At 38.4% G+C, this 16,633-nt stretch overlaps 1 long non-coding RNA gene across 1 annotated transcript in view; it reads right to left on the reverse strand.

The window, feature by feature from the left end:
* Positions 1-442: 442 nt before the first annotated feature.
* The window catches only part of LOC110017556, a 56,620-nt gene continuing 40,429 nt past the window's right edge, over positions 443-16,633 (reverse strand). The window contains exon 3 of the long non-coding RNA XR_002292978.1: positions 443-557. This is a non-coding gene — a long non-coding RNA (uncharacterized LOC110017556). The remainder of the gene's footprint in view (positions 558-16,633) is intronic.

Below are 16,633 nucleotides of genomic sequence, written 5' to 3' on the forward strand. Positions count from 1 at the left end.
TTAGCCGTCTTTGTTCAGGTCATTTTTCATCAATGCTCTAGTTTGTCGGTCCCATTTAAGTGGTTTTTAAATGTATTTAATCATTTCCATTTGAGGTTTCGGGTAAAATAAACCCATTTTCTAATTATAATTCCTGTGCTATCCTGACTTTTCCCTCATTAATAATCACTAGAATGACCTTAACTCATATAGTAGCTTTAGAAAAAACAAAGTTGTATTAAATGTAGCAATAGACATCAACATAAACGAAAAAATAAGAAAAATCCTTTTAATAAGCTTAGAAATGTTAGATGTAAAACTTGTCAGGACTGTTTAAGGTTTAGGAGGCCTAATGGAAGAATCCATGACACCAGAGTTCAGTACAATATATTCTATAAAGGGGAGAACTTTGCACATAAAAACTTTGGAGTCACTTTTCTCCATCGTTTTCCTGATTACCATATGGTGCAGCTTCAAACGATCATCCTCCACCAGCCTCCTGTCTGGTTCTGCGTGCCGGTGACTGAACAGCCTGGTCCTTCTGCTGTGTTGCTGGGCTCGCCTTTGGGCTCCATCTCCTGTCAAAGCATTTACACAAATTAGCCTCTGCAGTTTATTCTTGTGTGAGGTGAACAGACGTGCCAGACACCTTTGCGTTTCTAATTGAGTAAAAGGAACACATTTCTGGCTCGCGCCAATTCGAGGGAAGAGCAAGAGGCAGAGACTGCAGGCAGGCCCTGTAGTTTACCGACTGTTGTCCTTCCACTTCTCCATTAATTGCCTTTTTATGAAAATAAAAAACAGCAGGTCGAGAAACAGCTTGTTTTCTGCTGCTGTGAATCAGAAGTGCAATAGCTACTTATTTGCACTTTCACCTCTACCAAAAGATTAATTTTTTCACTTGCTACCTCAACAGTCTAATAATTTGCCCATTACCAAGGCCCGATGCGTGCAAAAGAATAAAAGCAAAAAACTGAGTAGTGGTTTATTAAATCCTTAAACTTGAATTTGCTGCATGTAGTCAAATGGAAGAACAATCAGAAAACTAATGAAAATGAAAAAAACATGTTTTTTTACAGTAATGCAGAAACACAAAAAATGACTCCTCACCGATCAGTGCAACGTCTTTTTGTTTTATTAAGACGTTATCACCAAGGCAACTGGACAAATCTGACATCTGTCCTTCATTTTTCGTTCACTTTGAATACGTTGCTCAAATATCTGCCATTTATCCCCTCAGTTCCGTCACTGCCGTGAGATTTCCTTGCAGTTTAACTGACATGTGATAGCGGCCAAATGCGCACTCCTAATGTGACCTCTTTTTCTTGACTGAATAATTTATGCAAGAGGAAAAGGATCATCTGTAAAGCTTTTAGAATCAAATATGGCTCCTTTTTTTTCTTTTTTCTTTTCTTTGGAGCGGCGTCATTTCGGGGGCCTTATATGGATAACAAAATGACGAATGACAAAAGGGAACCAGTGAAAAGGCAAGACATTCAGAGAGAAAAACAAGAGACAAAAGACAGAAACACACAACAGCCAGATTTTTGTGCCGTTTGTCAGCACAAGGACAGCAAAATGTCAGTTTCTGTGCTGCATCAGTGAGTGATGGCTGCCATTATCCCACCCAGTGGGTATAAGCAGGCAATATTAGCACACTGTTTCCACAGAGTTCTCCACAGTGGGGATACCAAGAGCCAGCATGGAAAATGGAGTGTGAAAGCATGCGAGGCATAAAGATTGCTACAGGAAGATTTAAAAGGCAGGGGGGAAAAAAACAGGAAATAAAGTAAGGAGAGAGAAAAACAGCAGACAAAACAGCCTCCAAAAGGCAAGAGACAAAAAAAAAGGATGGAAAAGCGAACAAAGAAAGTTAGTATCCCTGGTGTTTGAGCAGTGGCAGCACTTTCATGTACAGCACAACAAAGTGAGATGTGACAACAACTGAATAAACCGGCTGAGGCAGATAGTGCAGCTTGGGTCTTTTAATGTGGATTTGCACAATAAGAGCTTTAATTAGACAAAAAGCACACATCACAAGTCCATTTAACTCAGAAGGGGGAGATTACCTGCAACTGTTTCAGCAGTTTAAATGGAAATATGGGTTATAACCAAGGAGTTATTTCTCTTTGTGAGTAACAAAAAAAATGTATAAAAACAAAAGTTAATAAATGCCTGTTTTTTTTGTTATGGAAAACGACATGACTGGAGAAAACCCACATGGTGAATAAATGACACATAGAAACCAGAAAAGCAAAATAGGTTACTGTACAAAAGCCGCAGTAAAAACAAAAGTATAAAAGTCTCAGTATAGGACAAAGATTTTTTATGCTTGCAATCCAAACCACCAAGCTTAACACTAACAACTGAAATAAAAGTATGTGTGGAAAATATTTAAACCTATTAAAACAGCAGTCTAGAATACTATGAGGATGTCTGCTAAAGACATCAAAAATAGAAAAGCCAAGCCCAGGGAAGCAGGACCAAGAAAAATGGAATAAAGTGGGGGAACAATGCAGAGATGGATCTTAAAGAGCTTATTTTGATGAAATTTTGGAATTGTAGATTTGGACAGCACCACAAAATGGCGAGCCCACTCTACAGTGAGTAGTGAAGGAATTCAGACAGTCTTGATTTTTATAACTCCCTTTGGAGAGCTAACTGTAGGGTTAGGGAGAAGCCGTAGGGGCAGGGCAAGAATTCATATTCCGCCTATGTTTTCTGTCTCATAAGGTGCATTTTTTTAAACAGATAACTAAATTACATTTTGTCATAAATTAAATCCAACTTCTAATCAACAAATGCACAAGTATACTTGCAACCACAGTCAAAAGTTACAAAAAAAACATAACGCTTTAAACTTTTTAAATTTGGATTCCAACACACCTTAAATCTCCACTTAGCCCTTAAATGTGCAGAATTTAAAAATGTGATATTGATTTTGTTGCATGTTTTCCAGAAAGAAGATAATATGCATCATCCATCACTAAAGAATTGCATTTGTAGAACACTGACAAAATTACTAATTAGGGCAGCATCAGCAGAGGGGAAGTTTCCTGTGTTGGTTATATCCTTTATATTGACAGATTGTTTTTCTTTCCAGAATGATCAAAGAAAATGTCTTCCTAACCTTTGTCCTTTGTAAAAAAAAAAAAAAAAGACATTCTTTAATAGTTATGGAGATATTATTCAAACGTCTGAGTCATAATTTTTTCCTGAGGACATAAAAAGAATACCCTTATTTTGGCAGTTTTTTCCAGTGATTCGGTTTTTGTTTCATTTTAAGCTACAAAATGTATCAAACCATAAGTGAAATAGTGGTAATGTATTGGTAAATCTTAGGCACAACATTATTTTTTAGACTTTCAGGCAGCCTTAAAGTTAACAGTGTTATAGGGTTGTATCAGGGTTCAGTTCTGTTTTTCTGTGACTTTAAATATAATTAGAAGTTTCAAAACCAATAAACAAAAAATATTCAAGTAAAGTTTGTTTTTTTTCTCAAAGGATTTGGTAGGATTTTTATTTTATTTTTAAGGAGAAGTTGTTTTAGGTTCTTTAAATTACAGACTATCCATTCACACTATATGATTTTTGGTTGAAAACAAACCATTTCAACTCCTCAAACTCCTCTCAGATTTGATTTGGCAAATTGGGCAATTTGCTTTTTAGATGCAAACCAACTCACCATTCCAACAACTCACAATGGCTTTCTCGAGATAGTCAGAAATGCTGCTATTTTCTTGTATAAATGGAACATCATGCTGGCACCTGCAAGTGTGGAAATGAAGCTGCTGAGGCAAGTGATTCACAATCCCCTGGGCTTTCAATCAATTTTATTTTTCCTCTTAGATTTATAATGGCAAGTGCTGTAATGGCACTTTTCCCGTGCTTCGCTGTGATGATGAGAGGGAGAGAATGACTCAGGACATCAAACCATTATCAGAAAATGCCACAGTGAGTCGGAGGACAATTTCCCTCCCAAAAAACTAGTCCAGGTGTACCGTCTTTTGTCACTCAAGCTCACACTTACACAGCTGCATTTAGAAGGTGGACATAATCATGGAATTCAGACCAATGAGTCCCAGGGAAATATAAATAAATAGAAAATAAGTTTTGCTCATATCTGACTTTGCTTAATTTCTTCATAAGATGGAACAGTGATTAAAAGAAAGATATTCTTTTGTTTATTTGATTGAGAAGAAGGAAAGAAGTGAAGACTACCATTTCCCACTTCAAACTGTCTTGCAAAAAGCTAAGTAGAAATAAAAAATAAGGTAACATCAACGGAAAAAGATGATTTGTTTTCGACACAGGAGGAGGGCAGACGTGAAAAGGAAGACCAGATCCAGCAGCAGCAGATAACAGGAGAGCAGCCCTGCCGAGGATCCAAAGTGAACCAGTTTAAAGTATTTGAAGATAATGAGAGGAATTCAAGACTAAAAGCACTTCAGAAAAGGCTAAATATTAAAAAGAATGGAACAATCAGTCACAAAGACACTTTTCCTTTCATCAAATTTTAACTGAAGTGAAACTATTGGAAAAAAACAAAATTTTCCTTTTTTAAGCTTAGATGATTATCAAAACTGACTGAAAAAAGAATATAGATTCCTCAGTTAAAGATTATTTAAAGTGTCCTTTCCAGAGGCCTACAAAATGTGATAGTGTGAATTTAGGACAAGCACAATCTTTTCTGCACATCACTTCCCGTTTCCTGGTGGGTCTGCTTATGCACTGGACATGATTTGCACAGAAGTTTCCCGTCCACCGCCTCTGTTTTGACCCTAGTCTAAAAATGTCTTCATAAACCTGATGCCTGTGGGAGGAGTCAGGAGCTTTTAGCCTCATCACAAAATTGAATCATTGACCATATATCTGTATATCTCATACAAAGTCAATGCATGGGAGAAACAATGATGTAGAGAGTTCTTATTTATTATGAAGAGCTCCACATACGCGTTGGATACATGTCTCCATGTCTGGGTTCATGAGATCATTCAGAGACTCTTCCAGTATAGTTATGTTCAACATCTACTGCATCTGTCTGTCTCTCTGTGACCCAGTTTCTTGACATGCTGTCCCACATTAGTCCAGAGAGGGAAAAAAATATATTATTACCGTATATAATTTGATGATATGATTATTAATATATAATTTATTATTGTTTTGGTGCAAGTAAGAAAAATTAAGTTCAGGAGGAGAACGATCAGGTTTCTCCTCAATGTTGGCTTTGGTCTCCACCCGCTGGTCAAAGGTGAGTTCCTGACTGGTTAACGTGATGCCGATGCCTCGCCAAAGTTCGGATACTCGAACTTTGGAAACATCGGGTTGCATCAGTGCCGCATTGCTACACCACCAGCACCCCATGCCCGGCGGTCATAACCCAGTGCAGGACATCTGATCTCACCTGTACGTTGATTTAACATGGAAAGGGGCGCCTACCGCAAGAATCGCCCTCAGTGTGAACGTAGCTTAGGCCCCTCCTCATGAACCACTGTGAATGCTTAGTCTAAGCAACAAGAGGGGTAACAAGAAGTCTATTCATTTACAAAAGCTGCTGCCATCTTGGAATCTGCAGCTTCTATGTTGACAAGCCATTTAAAATTTTCAGAATAAGAGACGCCTAAATGTATAAGATGAAACTAACATTTAGGTAAAATCTGTTTAAAAAGATATTGGCATTAAAAAGTGATAAGTGACTCAAGTTGCAAGAAAAAACTTAAAATAAAATACAGTTTTTTGTTGTTTTTTTTACAAACAGTTATTGTATTCCACATCTCCTCTTTCTGGCAGGTAAAATGTCCCAGTGATGCAGTCACAGCTGAATTCTGCCTCCAGTCAACATCAAACCAGCACACTTTTGTGCTTTGACTCTCCTCCTACCGTAACTGACTGAAGCAGTGACAGCTTGGCACAGAATTGTGACTCAGATTGCAGGAAAAGATTGTGCTTTTCCTTCAACACAACTGGCGAATGCACTCATTGTGCCTGCTTTTGTAAAACTGCAGACAATTGATTTAAAAAGATCTTTTTCCCATTATGTCTGCACAGCCTGAAGTACGATGTTATCTCCTGCCTTTGCTCAAACATCTTTTAAACACCTCCTGCAGACGTTTCTGGCATTTTTGTCCAGACTGAGCTAAATGAGAATAGATGTCATAGAGTTTCAATTTTGGGAAGCGAGGCCAGCGCATGCCTCTTACTCTAAATCAGCCCCATCAGTTCAGTTAACTCTGCTCCTTACTGTGACAGTTGAATGTGTGTGGGAGACAGTACAAACAAAGTTGAATCCATGCATTTCTCCATGGTAGAGAAAATGCGAGCTTTGGTGGAAAATGTAGAGTGAATAGCAGAAAAGGAGAAAAGACGGAGATGAAGGTGGCAGCGTGGCAGAGGGGGTGCGACAGTGTCATGCAGGCTGGTTTCATCGTTTCTCTCGCAGGGCCCCAGGGAGATCATTAGCTCACAATATGGAGTCTCTCAATCCTCTCAGAATACCAGTCTCCCCTCCAGATACGCACCCGACTGTCTGCCTGTCTCACCCTCTGTCTATATGTTTGCACACTCCGGTTTATATGTTAGCTGGCGTTTTCATGAGCACCAGCTCATGGGATTGTTTCACAAAAAACGTCAGTTAAAAAGGATCGTTTCTGCATGTCAGTGTCGTCCGACTTCGCTCACTTGAGCTGCTGTTTCAGCTTTAGGATCCGTCACCATCTTTACACCCCATCAGCCATTCTGGGGCTTCCATCTTTGCCCCTTCATTAAACTCTTAATCCATCTGTGAGGTATAGAGATTTGATCATGTGTAATATCAATGTTTCACGTTTCAATTAATCACATTTTCATCTAAAATTAGAAGTTTTATTTGAATGGAAGATAAATTAACATCTGATTGAGTGAGGTACTGCTATTCTTTGTTCCCAGTCTTGCTGCCCTCGAGGCTCACAACGATTTGGTTATTGGCCCCTGATTTTAGGATTATGCACTGTACCATTAGCTCAGGTTGAACAGACATTTTAAAATGATCAATTATCAAATTAGCCTTTTTTCAAATCCCAGTAGTGAAAAATATTTTTTTTAATTAAAATAACTGAGATATGCACCCAAAAAAGGGAAAAATCTGATAATTAAAATCCTTAAATATCAAATTAAGAGCATTTCTTAAGGTTTGCCAAAACAATAATATACTAGTCGTCAAAAACAGGAGAAAAAATCAAAGAGAACTTTTAAAAATTAGCTAGTATTTAGTATTTTTATAAAATAAGTTTTTCTTTTTCTTTAAGGCACTTTTTCACTTTTTTGGAAAATGTCACAATTTTAAGCCAAGAAATAATGTACGTGTGCTTAAGAAACATTCATAAGACCCTTTTTTTACTTGTGACTTTGTTAATTTATTACTGCCTTTGTTTAGAAAAATGTTTGTCGTTACATATCTTTTTTGTTACATTGTAATAGATTTTTATTTTATTTTATTATTTCATTTTGCACACATTACTGTTTCCTTCTTACTATTTTTGTTGTATTATGCCATTGCTAATATACATGTTCTATATTTGGTGCATGTTCACTTCAGATTGTTGCAATTTGTGTATTTTTAAAAATAATTCTATAATCAAACATTTTAAGAAAAAAGTATCAGCATCCATATCAGTGATACTAGTCCTGTAATTACTTGGTATCAGATCGATAACCAAATTCCCAGTATCGCCCAACCCTGGTTGCCAACTTGAAATATGTTATACAGCAACAGATGTTGGTATAAAAGTGTGTCTGATGAAAATGTGAAAGATTTTTCCATGCTGGTAAAAAGGAGCTAGGAGAAAAGAGGTAAAATCATTTCAGTGTTGAAGCACATACAACTTGCAACTTTGGTGTAAAATCCTCTCCTTTTACAGTTCTTGCCAGAAATCTCAAGTTTTAAAAAAGAGTTTTGTGTTTTTCTCTCCGGAGAATCCTACACAGTGATCCATAGTGGCAAAAAAACAAGAATGAGCTCCTAATTGTAAAATGATGTCACACTCACAAACACGAGCAGTTTAATTCATTCATGCACACATGTTCACACAGAGCCGCAGTCCCCCTCTGGCAGGTAATCTCTCTTCCTGTTCTGGCTCTGCCTGGTCAGCCAAGCGAAGCTGCCACCTCATTGTGTCCTTCTGTACCAAGGCTCTGAACAGTCTTCCTGCCAGCGATGAAAAACAGGGAGTCTGTCTCCAGAGCAACACACGGTGCTGCATGGAGCCCAATGCCCTGCAGTACAAACAAAGGCTGCAACATCTGATTCATCATCTTTTATTTCCATGATATGTGCGTTTAACCTGCTGCTCATGAGTTTTGCTTTGTGAGATATTTTGAAGGCATTTAAAGGCAAATACTTTGGGGGAATAAAACATAATTTATATTTCTATTGATCAGACAACAAAATATATATTTATTTCTGTAATTCAGGTCAACCATTGCATGCATGAATGGAATAGAACAAAGTGCTGCATGCAAGTAAAAGTGTAACTGATCAATGCAGCAGAAATACCAGTGTAATGAGTGGAAATGACTCATTTTAGAACAAAATGTGAACAAAGTGAGAACAGTACAAGTTGGCAAATCTTAATGAATTAATGTAAAATCTAGAACGCAAATCTCTTTTTGTTTCCAAAATATTTATATTGAATGCCAGTCTAACTTGTCAACATTTATTGAACTTTAAAATAACATCTTTAAAATTGAGTGAAATTTGAGTTTTTAAAAAATCTTGTATCAAGTTTTTCTATTGTCAAGTGTATAAAGAAAAGGGATTTTGACAAATTGTATTAATAATTTCTATATTTTTAGATGCTAGCTCTTAATGAGAAGCTTGGAATGGCAAAAACCCAAATAATATCTTTACTGTGTTAAATCTTTTCAAGTATCAAGTAGATAATACTGCACGACAAAGTATGAAACAGTATTAGAGTCTATAACATTTAAAATGTACATAAAAAATGAGGAAGTGGAACAATAAATCTGATGTACAACAGCTTTGCTTCATTAAAAACAGTCAAGTGTATTTTTTCCACTGCTTTCCATCTATTCTCACATGTATGCACAGAGCATCTTCACCATTTAGACTAAAGGCAGATTATACACCTTACCATTATGTTAATCAAACCCCTTCTTTTCTATATTTTGTCTGAAAATTCATCAACGGTTCCTGGATAAAACTGTCCTGGGAGTCTCTTATTGATTTCTTATTAATAGCTTGTTTGCTGTAATAAATTATTTTTTGTCTCAAGGCAAAGAACATGCCAAGTCGGGGCACAGTCTGTGGAAAAAGATGCCCTAAGGTGCTGCAACAAGCAGAGTGGAAAGATAGAAATGATTGCATTCATTTGTCTCAGTTTACCGTCATTTTCTATGCAAATAGTGAATTTATCACATCTTTTTCATCAGTTTGGCCTTTTGGATTGTTCTTTTTCAGTGCTTTTGACTTTTAAGTTAAATTCAGAAAGTATTTCAGTGATAAGTGAACGGAATAGTCGGTGTTTCTGCACTATGCAAGATCTACGATTAGCAAGGATTTTAAACAAAACAACTGAATACAGTGGATTTTTAGGGAGGTATCATCACTTAGAAATTGCTGTCAGATGGTTTGAAAGGTTTCAGGGACGAGGCAGACCCAGACATATTGTATTTTTCATTGCGACTATTTTTTGCTCACCTATGAAGTCGGTGGTTTAGAAGTGTTAGCTTAAAACTGGCAATTTCATCCTCTAACACAAATGAAAAGGGGTAAACCAAGGTTGGTTCACTACTGGCTACTCCAAAAAGGTTCATCTTTAGACAAATCGTACTGAGCGGCTTCAAAAGTTTCACCAGATTTCCTCTAAAAGCACAGAAGACGTTACATAAAATTCAGATTCACGCAGTGATAGAGGTCATTTGACCGTGAGACAGGGCATCACGAGGAGATGATCCTGCAGGCTAACTTTACAGTTATTCCAGAACACAGCCACTTTTCTGTAAACACCCACTTTGATCATCTTTTGATTTATTGTAAAAGCGATCATGTTGGTCTTTTAATTATGATTCTGCCATTTTTAATCAAAATTCAAATACCTGTGATGTTTTCTAGGACTTAGCTTTTATAGTGGTTTATCAGAAATTTGCCTGAGTTACGGTTGGGACAGTTGGTGCAGGGCAACTCCGGCCCCCCTTCCCCTCCCTGTTGCTAAGAGCTTGCTGCAATCTTTTTCAAACTGCTCCTGATTCCCAATGATTTGAATAAGAAAAAAAAAACAGAAATGCAAATTTGTAATGAATTTTCTTCATACATGTACTTCGTGATCAGAAGAATGCTACAAGAACATGTTAAACACACAATTTTCATCAGAGTGCGTCCCTAACAGAAACTACAAAAATCCTCAACATGAGATTCTGAGTCATCATTTTATTCTAAAGTTTCATTAGTTAATTTAAGATCAGATAGTTCCATCAAGAGCCTCTAAGATATCAAATCTGGTCTTTTTTGCAGTTGTTGTAAAGCTTTGAATGCTGCATCTGCCCCCTTCAAAAACACAAAAAAGCTCCAGCAGTCTCATGTGGAATCTGTTTCTACGCTCTGGCCTTTGTGGTCTAGGGTTGTGGATGGAAGTTTATTCTGAACAACTTCCTGTCTGTTGATTTTCTTCAGTAAAATGATGTGATTTGTCCTCTTAAAAGACGCAAGAGTGCAACATGCTGCTTCAGAAACCGATCTAAAACTCAGCGTGTTTGGATGTAACCGTTTTTAACTAAACCCAATTCTCTGCTGCCCCCAATGCTTTCCATTGTCAAACTGCCCATCTGCACATATTAGTACAAAACGCCACACAACCAAATGTTCTCTCAGTTTTCCATCTCCATGAGGACATGTCATAGTTAAAAGCAGAGCTCGTCCAAAAGCAGTAGCTTTTGGACAAATTTACCCACAACAGCCTCTCCGCAGCCGCCCAGGGACTCTTGTTAATACATTACTGAAGCTGCCATCCTGATTCAGTCTATTTATTGCCTTTCTCAAGTGTGTTTACGGCAGCCCGTAACTCAAGTCAGCAACAGACAGACCATTCCTCTCCTCTGCCCATATAAAACTTATACGAGGCTAACAAACTGCATCCGCAGACAGGGATGCTGGTAGGCCAAGGATTGGAGAAAAGAAAAAAGAAGGATTTATGGCAGCTTGTAAATTTGTCCATCAGAGCTTTCTTTCCTAGCAGGCCCGGCTTCACTGTGAGCTGTCTGAAGTCCGTTCTGTTTTTACTCTTAAAACACTCAACATAAAAATAAAATCGGATTTCGTTTTTTAACTTAATCAGATGCCAGATGTACGTTGTCCACGGATCCGACCCGTTTCACACTGGGGTGATTTTGAAAAGACGACAACATGAATCAAGTGTCTCCAGAAAGGTACTCCGTTTACTGCGCGAGAATCCCCATCATTATCTTTATGAATTTATGATGTCAGTTGGAAACGTCTTCATTAGTCTTCTTCTGTTGGCTGGGTGAGCTGCAGATTATTGTTTATCGCCACAATAACAGCCCCACAATCCGAGGCTTCCTGTGCACATCTGCTTTAGTGACAGCTTGAGTGTTCAGAGCCGTGCAGCCATGAAATAAAAACAATACGAGAGAGAAAGCAAACGATGTTTAGGAGCTGACTCAAATTCTTCCCTGGGGCTCGTTTATTTTCATACGTGTCCAGTTTTAGACTGAAGAATGGACAGGCGTGTGAAATTAGCGGCACGGATCCTTAACTACGAATTGTTATTTACCTGTGTGAGCACAAACGCCAACAAAAAGGCCATCCACACTCAAACACACTCACCCACGCCACTGCAGTACGTACACCCTAATCACCTGCCCAGAGGACATGATGTAACAAGATAAACCGCAACAATTTTGCAAGCACAATAATTACACCAAAGATTTCTACATACACTGCACCAATTAGGCTAACACAATTAACTCCAGGGCTATGGAGGATCTTTGAGGCTTGTGAACCTTATGAGGATTTGTTGCAGGTTTCTCTCAATCCTCATTTCATGTCATTTCTCATATATCACATAACTGTCTGGATTATGCACCTGTGGAGTATTACCGAGGCTGTTTGGCTCTGATTACATTCTCTGTCTCTTGTGAGCACTGTGTTATTTTGTCATATTTTCCCTGCCAAACTGCGTTTGCAGGAACACAGCGTTACCATCGCTGCAGTTTTTCCCTGCGCAAACCTGTTTTCCTCATCAGCACTCTCTGTTTGCATCACCTCCTCCTCCATGGCTGCGAGGAAGGCCACTGTAGACAATCAATACCTGACAATAAGGCAAAATCATATATTTTTCCTCTTTTTTCAGCTAATTCAATTTGGTCCTTAACATTTCACTGGCTTTAATTAGATGCCCACGGTAGCAAATTGCAATTTACATTTTTATAGTTTTTTTAGTTAATTAGCTTGCTCACTCAGCCAGACCCGACTTGTTTATGCTTTCCCCGCTTCCTTTTCTCATTGCACCCACTTGCCTGCTGTTTGAGGCCTCATCTTATGTAGTGTTTACAAGGAAAAAAGCTTAATGTGGCACAGTTTCTTCTTCCTGAACTAAATAAACATTAAGTCTACAAACACTGCTTTTATCAGCCATTTGGAAGACAGGTTGTAAACTACGGTGAGCTATTTTGAAAAGAACAACCATTAAACCAGAACAAATTCAGCTTTAAGAGGAGAAACTCGTTAAAAACTAACTTACATCATGTGCTTCCTGTTAAACAGTTCTGAACCTCATGTCAGGTCTGACGAGGAAAACAAAGACATAAATGTTGATATTTGTCTGCAAGTGGATGCATCAGAATGGAGCGGAGTGGGGAGCTTTTGGCCCACATATAGTAGGTTTTACGTCAAACCTACAAGCTTCGTCGTCTCTCTTTTTCTCTTTTTGATCTGCTACTGATTCAGAATGATTTGAACTAATACTCCTCCATAATGAGAAAAAAATGCCACAAGAACATTTTAAAAACACCCAAAACCCGATTGTCATCAGAGTGGACCTTTAACGAGAGAGGGTGATAATAAGAAGCTAACTAATCAAGTCATTTTCACTGTACATTTGGCCACTGAAACTTCTGTCCCAACCTAAAGTCATGTTTACCTCAAACTTCCCTGGTTGGTAGGGAATGTTGACAAAGGATAGAAATGGGAGAAATTGCAAGAGACAGAGGGAGTCTTTGAGGACAAGAAAGGGAACGAGATGGAGTCTGTCAGAGCAGCAATCAGCTGAGTGGACAGGCGAGTCACCTCTGCTGTCACTCCCCGCTGTGAGCGCAGGGCTTAATGAAACGGGGCCTTAGTGGACCTCCACGTTGGCCTCTGTTTCAGCCTCTCCCACTCTTCATCTCCTCAACAAGACATCAGACATTTAGTCAAGCAGCCACGACATTGAAGGGCTGGTTGGGGTTGTCGAGGGGCCATCTGAGCTCTGACCTCTCTTACAATTAAGTGACTTGTGTACTTTTCTGAAGTAACACGGCACCTCCTTTGGGTTTTTCTACTCATTTCTCTTTCCCCAGCTGCCTTTAACTCCTCATTAAATCATCCCTTTCCTTTAGCGTCCAGCTTATGCTAACACACTGAGCCGCATGTTGTTCTTTGAGCGAGACCGTTGCTTCCAGGCCTTCCTCAAGGCAGAGAGGACAAACAGCGGGCGTATGTTCTTGTTAACCACTAATTGGGGGGTTTGTGTTGACAAAAATTAGGTTGGACAGTCAAAAAGATCTCCAGACCTTCTAGCTGGTAGCAAAACATCAATGGGCAATAAATTAAAACCAGCTATGAATACTGCAATGATTGCTGAAATGGAGCAAGTGGGGGTTTTCCATCACTTAATAGGTGAGAAGAAAAGCATTTAAACATCAGCTGTCGGCTCATTTCATGGACCAACAGACCATTTGTTCTTCCTGTGAGCTTTTAAATGTCACAGAGCAACCACAATGAATTAATCTTTTGCCATGTTTTGTAATCTGATTACAGGGAGTTGAGTTTTTACAGTGTCTCCGACTACAGACCAAATGAACAGACGGTTTTTGTGGATCCCGGATGCTCTTCTCAGTTTGATGTGACAGCTTTCATTTCTAAAGTGTGTCCTTCAGGAGGCCTAGTTATGATGGCGCTGTGAGGCGCAATCACCATCAAAGTCTAAGAAACTTTCCCGCTTCTTTGTTGTGTCTGGATTCTCTTATTTCTCCTGAACGTCTCCTAACAGGTTGTGAATCCACTTCGATCAGAGCATTCATGTCTCCTCTAATTATAGTCTGCTTGTTTTTCCCATAAGCCCAGCAGTGCTTTTGAATTTTGAGTCTTATTCATCTCATTTGCCCAACAGCTTTGACCTAGAACTGTTTTGAAGTACATTTCAAGTTGTCCTAGCAGTATTTTTATTTGCATAAATTGGTTCTGTTTTAGCTATTCTCTTCTAATGAGTAAAAATGCCACAAAACAGAGACTACTCCGAAAAAAGTAAAGAAAAATAATCTCTGCCCATGGCAGTGACATTTCCAGGATTTAATGAAGGAGTTTCAAGCCCACAGGAGACGACTAAAATAATATTTGTCCTTGTCAACCAATGGGGAAGCCATTATCATAACAAGTTTGAGGCATCAAGTCTTCATTTTCTTTTGTTCAGCAATTTTTTTGTGAATATTTTGCTGCTATGGGTTTGTGGGTAAAGCATAAACTCGATCTCACTTGTGAAAGGGAATAATTAAAAAAATAAAAATTCACATTTGCCAACATTTTCCTTTATTTTTATGTTTTTCTGCAGATCTCCAGCTTTCATGTTTACTTTGTTCTCCCTCAGCTTCTCCACCCGCCAGACCTACAATTAATAGATTGTAATACATTTAAATAAAACTATTGAAAACACTTAAATATTTTCATTAGAGATAACAGATATTCTTTCAAGAGGGGCTAATGTTGGGATTATTTGATTCATTTTCTTTTTAATCTCATCTCCATTTGGAAACTTGGTGAGCCTAAATGATTTAATTTAGTTCAAATGTTTTGTCACTATATATAACATTTGACTTGGGAAGTCAGTACAAAAATACCCACCCCCCTTTAGAAGTAAGTCAAAAATTCAAAACGTTTTCTTTAAATAAACACAAAAAACTGTCAATAAACAAAAATAATGGTCATAGATCATTTGGATATTTTTTCATGAAGCATTCAACACAATTAAAAATTGAAACAAAATGATCTACATTAAAGCTAAACTGTTAAAAAAAATAATGATTAAGAGAATACAAACATCATAAAAAACCTGAAGGCAAAAAGCATAAAACACAAAAAAGTTAAAATGTAAAACAACAGATCTAATGTGTGATCACATGCTAGGCAATAAAATGAGTCAATTGAGTTTTTAAAATAGATATTGAAGACTCTTGTCTCATATTTAGCAGCAAAGAGTTCCAAAGGAGCACAAATAGAAAGGCCGGTTCACCCCTACACTTCCCTTTAGATCTCAGTACCTAAAGGAGAAGCTGATCAGATGACCTGAGACACTGGGCTCTAATTCTTTTTTTGAAAAATCCTTCTAGTCACCACAACAGGTCTTCTTGAACTGAGATTATTTTTTTAAGTTTTTTTAAATACACTTTTATGACAACAATAAGTATGACTTCCAGCAGATCCTAGGACCTGCTTTCCACTGACTGGAAGACGCTCTTATGAGCGGCTGGTGCATGCAGTAAAGAAGAAAGGGTGAGAACAAAGGCAGGTTGCAACTGGAAACCCTCTGACCTGATGTTCAGAAGCAACTAGCCCTAATCTGTTAATTAAGGCTGTTCTCTAACCAGATGCTTTTAATTAAATTTACATGCAATGGTGAATAGGTGCCTAAAATGAGCAGATCCATCAGGAGGCCAAAGAAGGAGGCACTGAGCGACCATCACATGGTGTGCAAAATACACAAGAACATAAAAAGCTCATTAAGACCCACAATAATGTGAAGAGACCCCCTGAGCAATTCAAACACCAATTTAATCTGTGCCCTAGAAGCCTCTGGCCCGCCTCTTATTCTTCTTCACTCTCCAACCACCTTTCTGTCTTTCGCTTCTCTCCCGTAAATTGTGTTTGGATTCGACTCTTGATTTTACACCCCTATTCTTTCGGTTGCACAATGGATTCCATGTAGTCACAAAGGCTTTGTGGTTCCAGAAGTGTTTCCTCTGTACCCTCTGGAGATGTTTGCATGAGAAGATGGAGAGAGAAAGCTTCAGTTCAATGCAGCTTTGGAAGAGTGCCCTGGATGCAGGAGGGAAATAACAACCCTGAAAGAGAAAAACCGAACTCTTCTTCCCGCTCTCTAAAGTCCCGACTAATTATTGCTCAAAGCTATTTAAACGCACCTAATCAAAACAAATGTAAAGTAGATCATTAGTGTGAAGCTCTTTGCTCCTCCCAGAGGAATGGCCGGAGTGAGCACACAAACAAAGGGCAGCCCAGACTCCTATGCGGTCACTTATGGCAATGATAAACAGGCATCAAAATGCCATCACTGTTTTCACGCTAAATTTGAAAACAGCAAACAGCAGTCTAATCCCAGAAATCACTGCAGCCAGTGAACGGGGAGTCTATCAAAGTACATATAGAGAACCA

Source organism: Oryzias latipes, chromosome 22 (genome assembly GCF_002234675.1).
Source record: "Oryzias latipes chromosome 22, ASM223467v1".
Taxonomy (NCBI): domain Eukaryota; kingdom Metazoa; phylum Chordata; class Actinopteri; order Beloniformes; family Adrianichthyidae; genus Oryzias; species Oryzias latipes.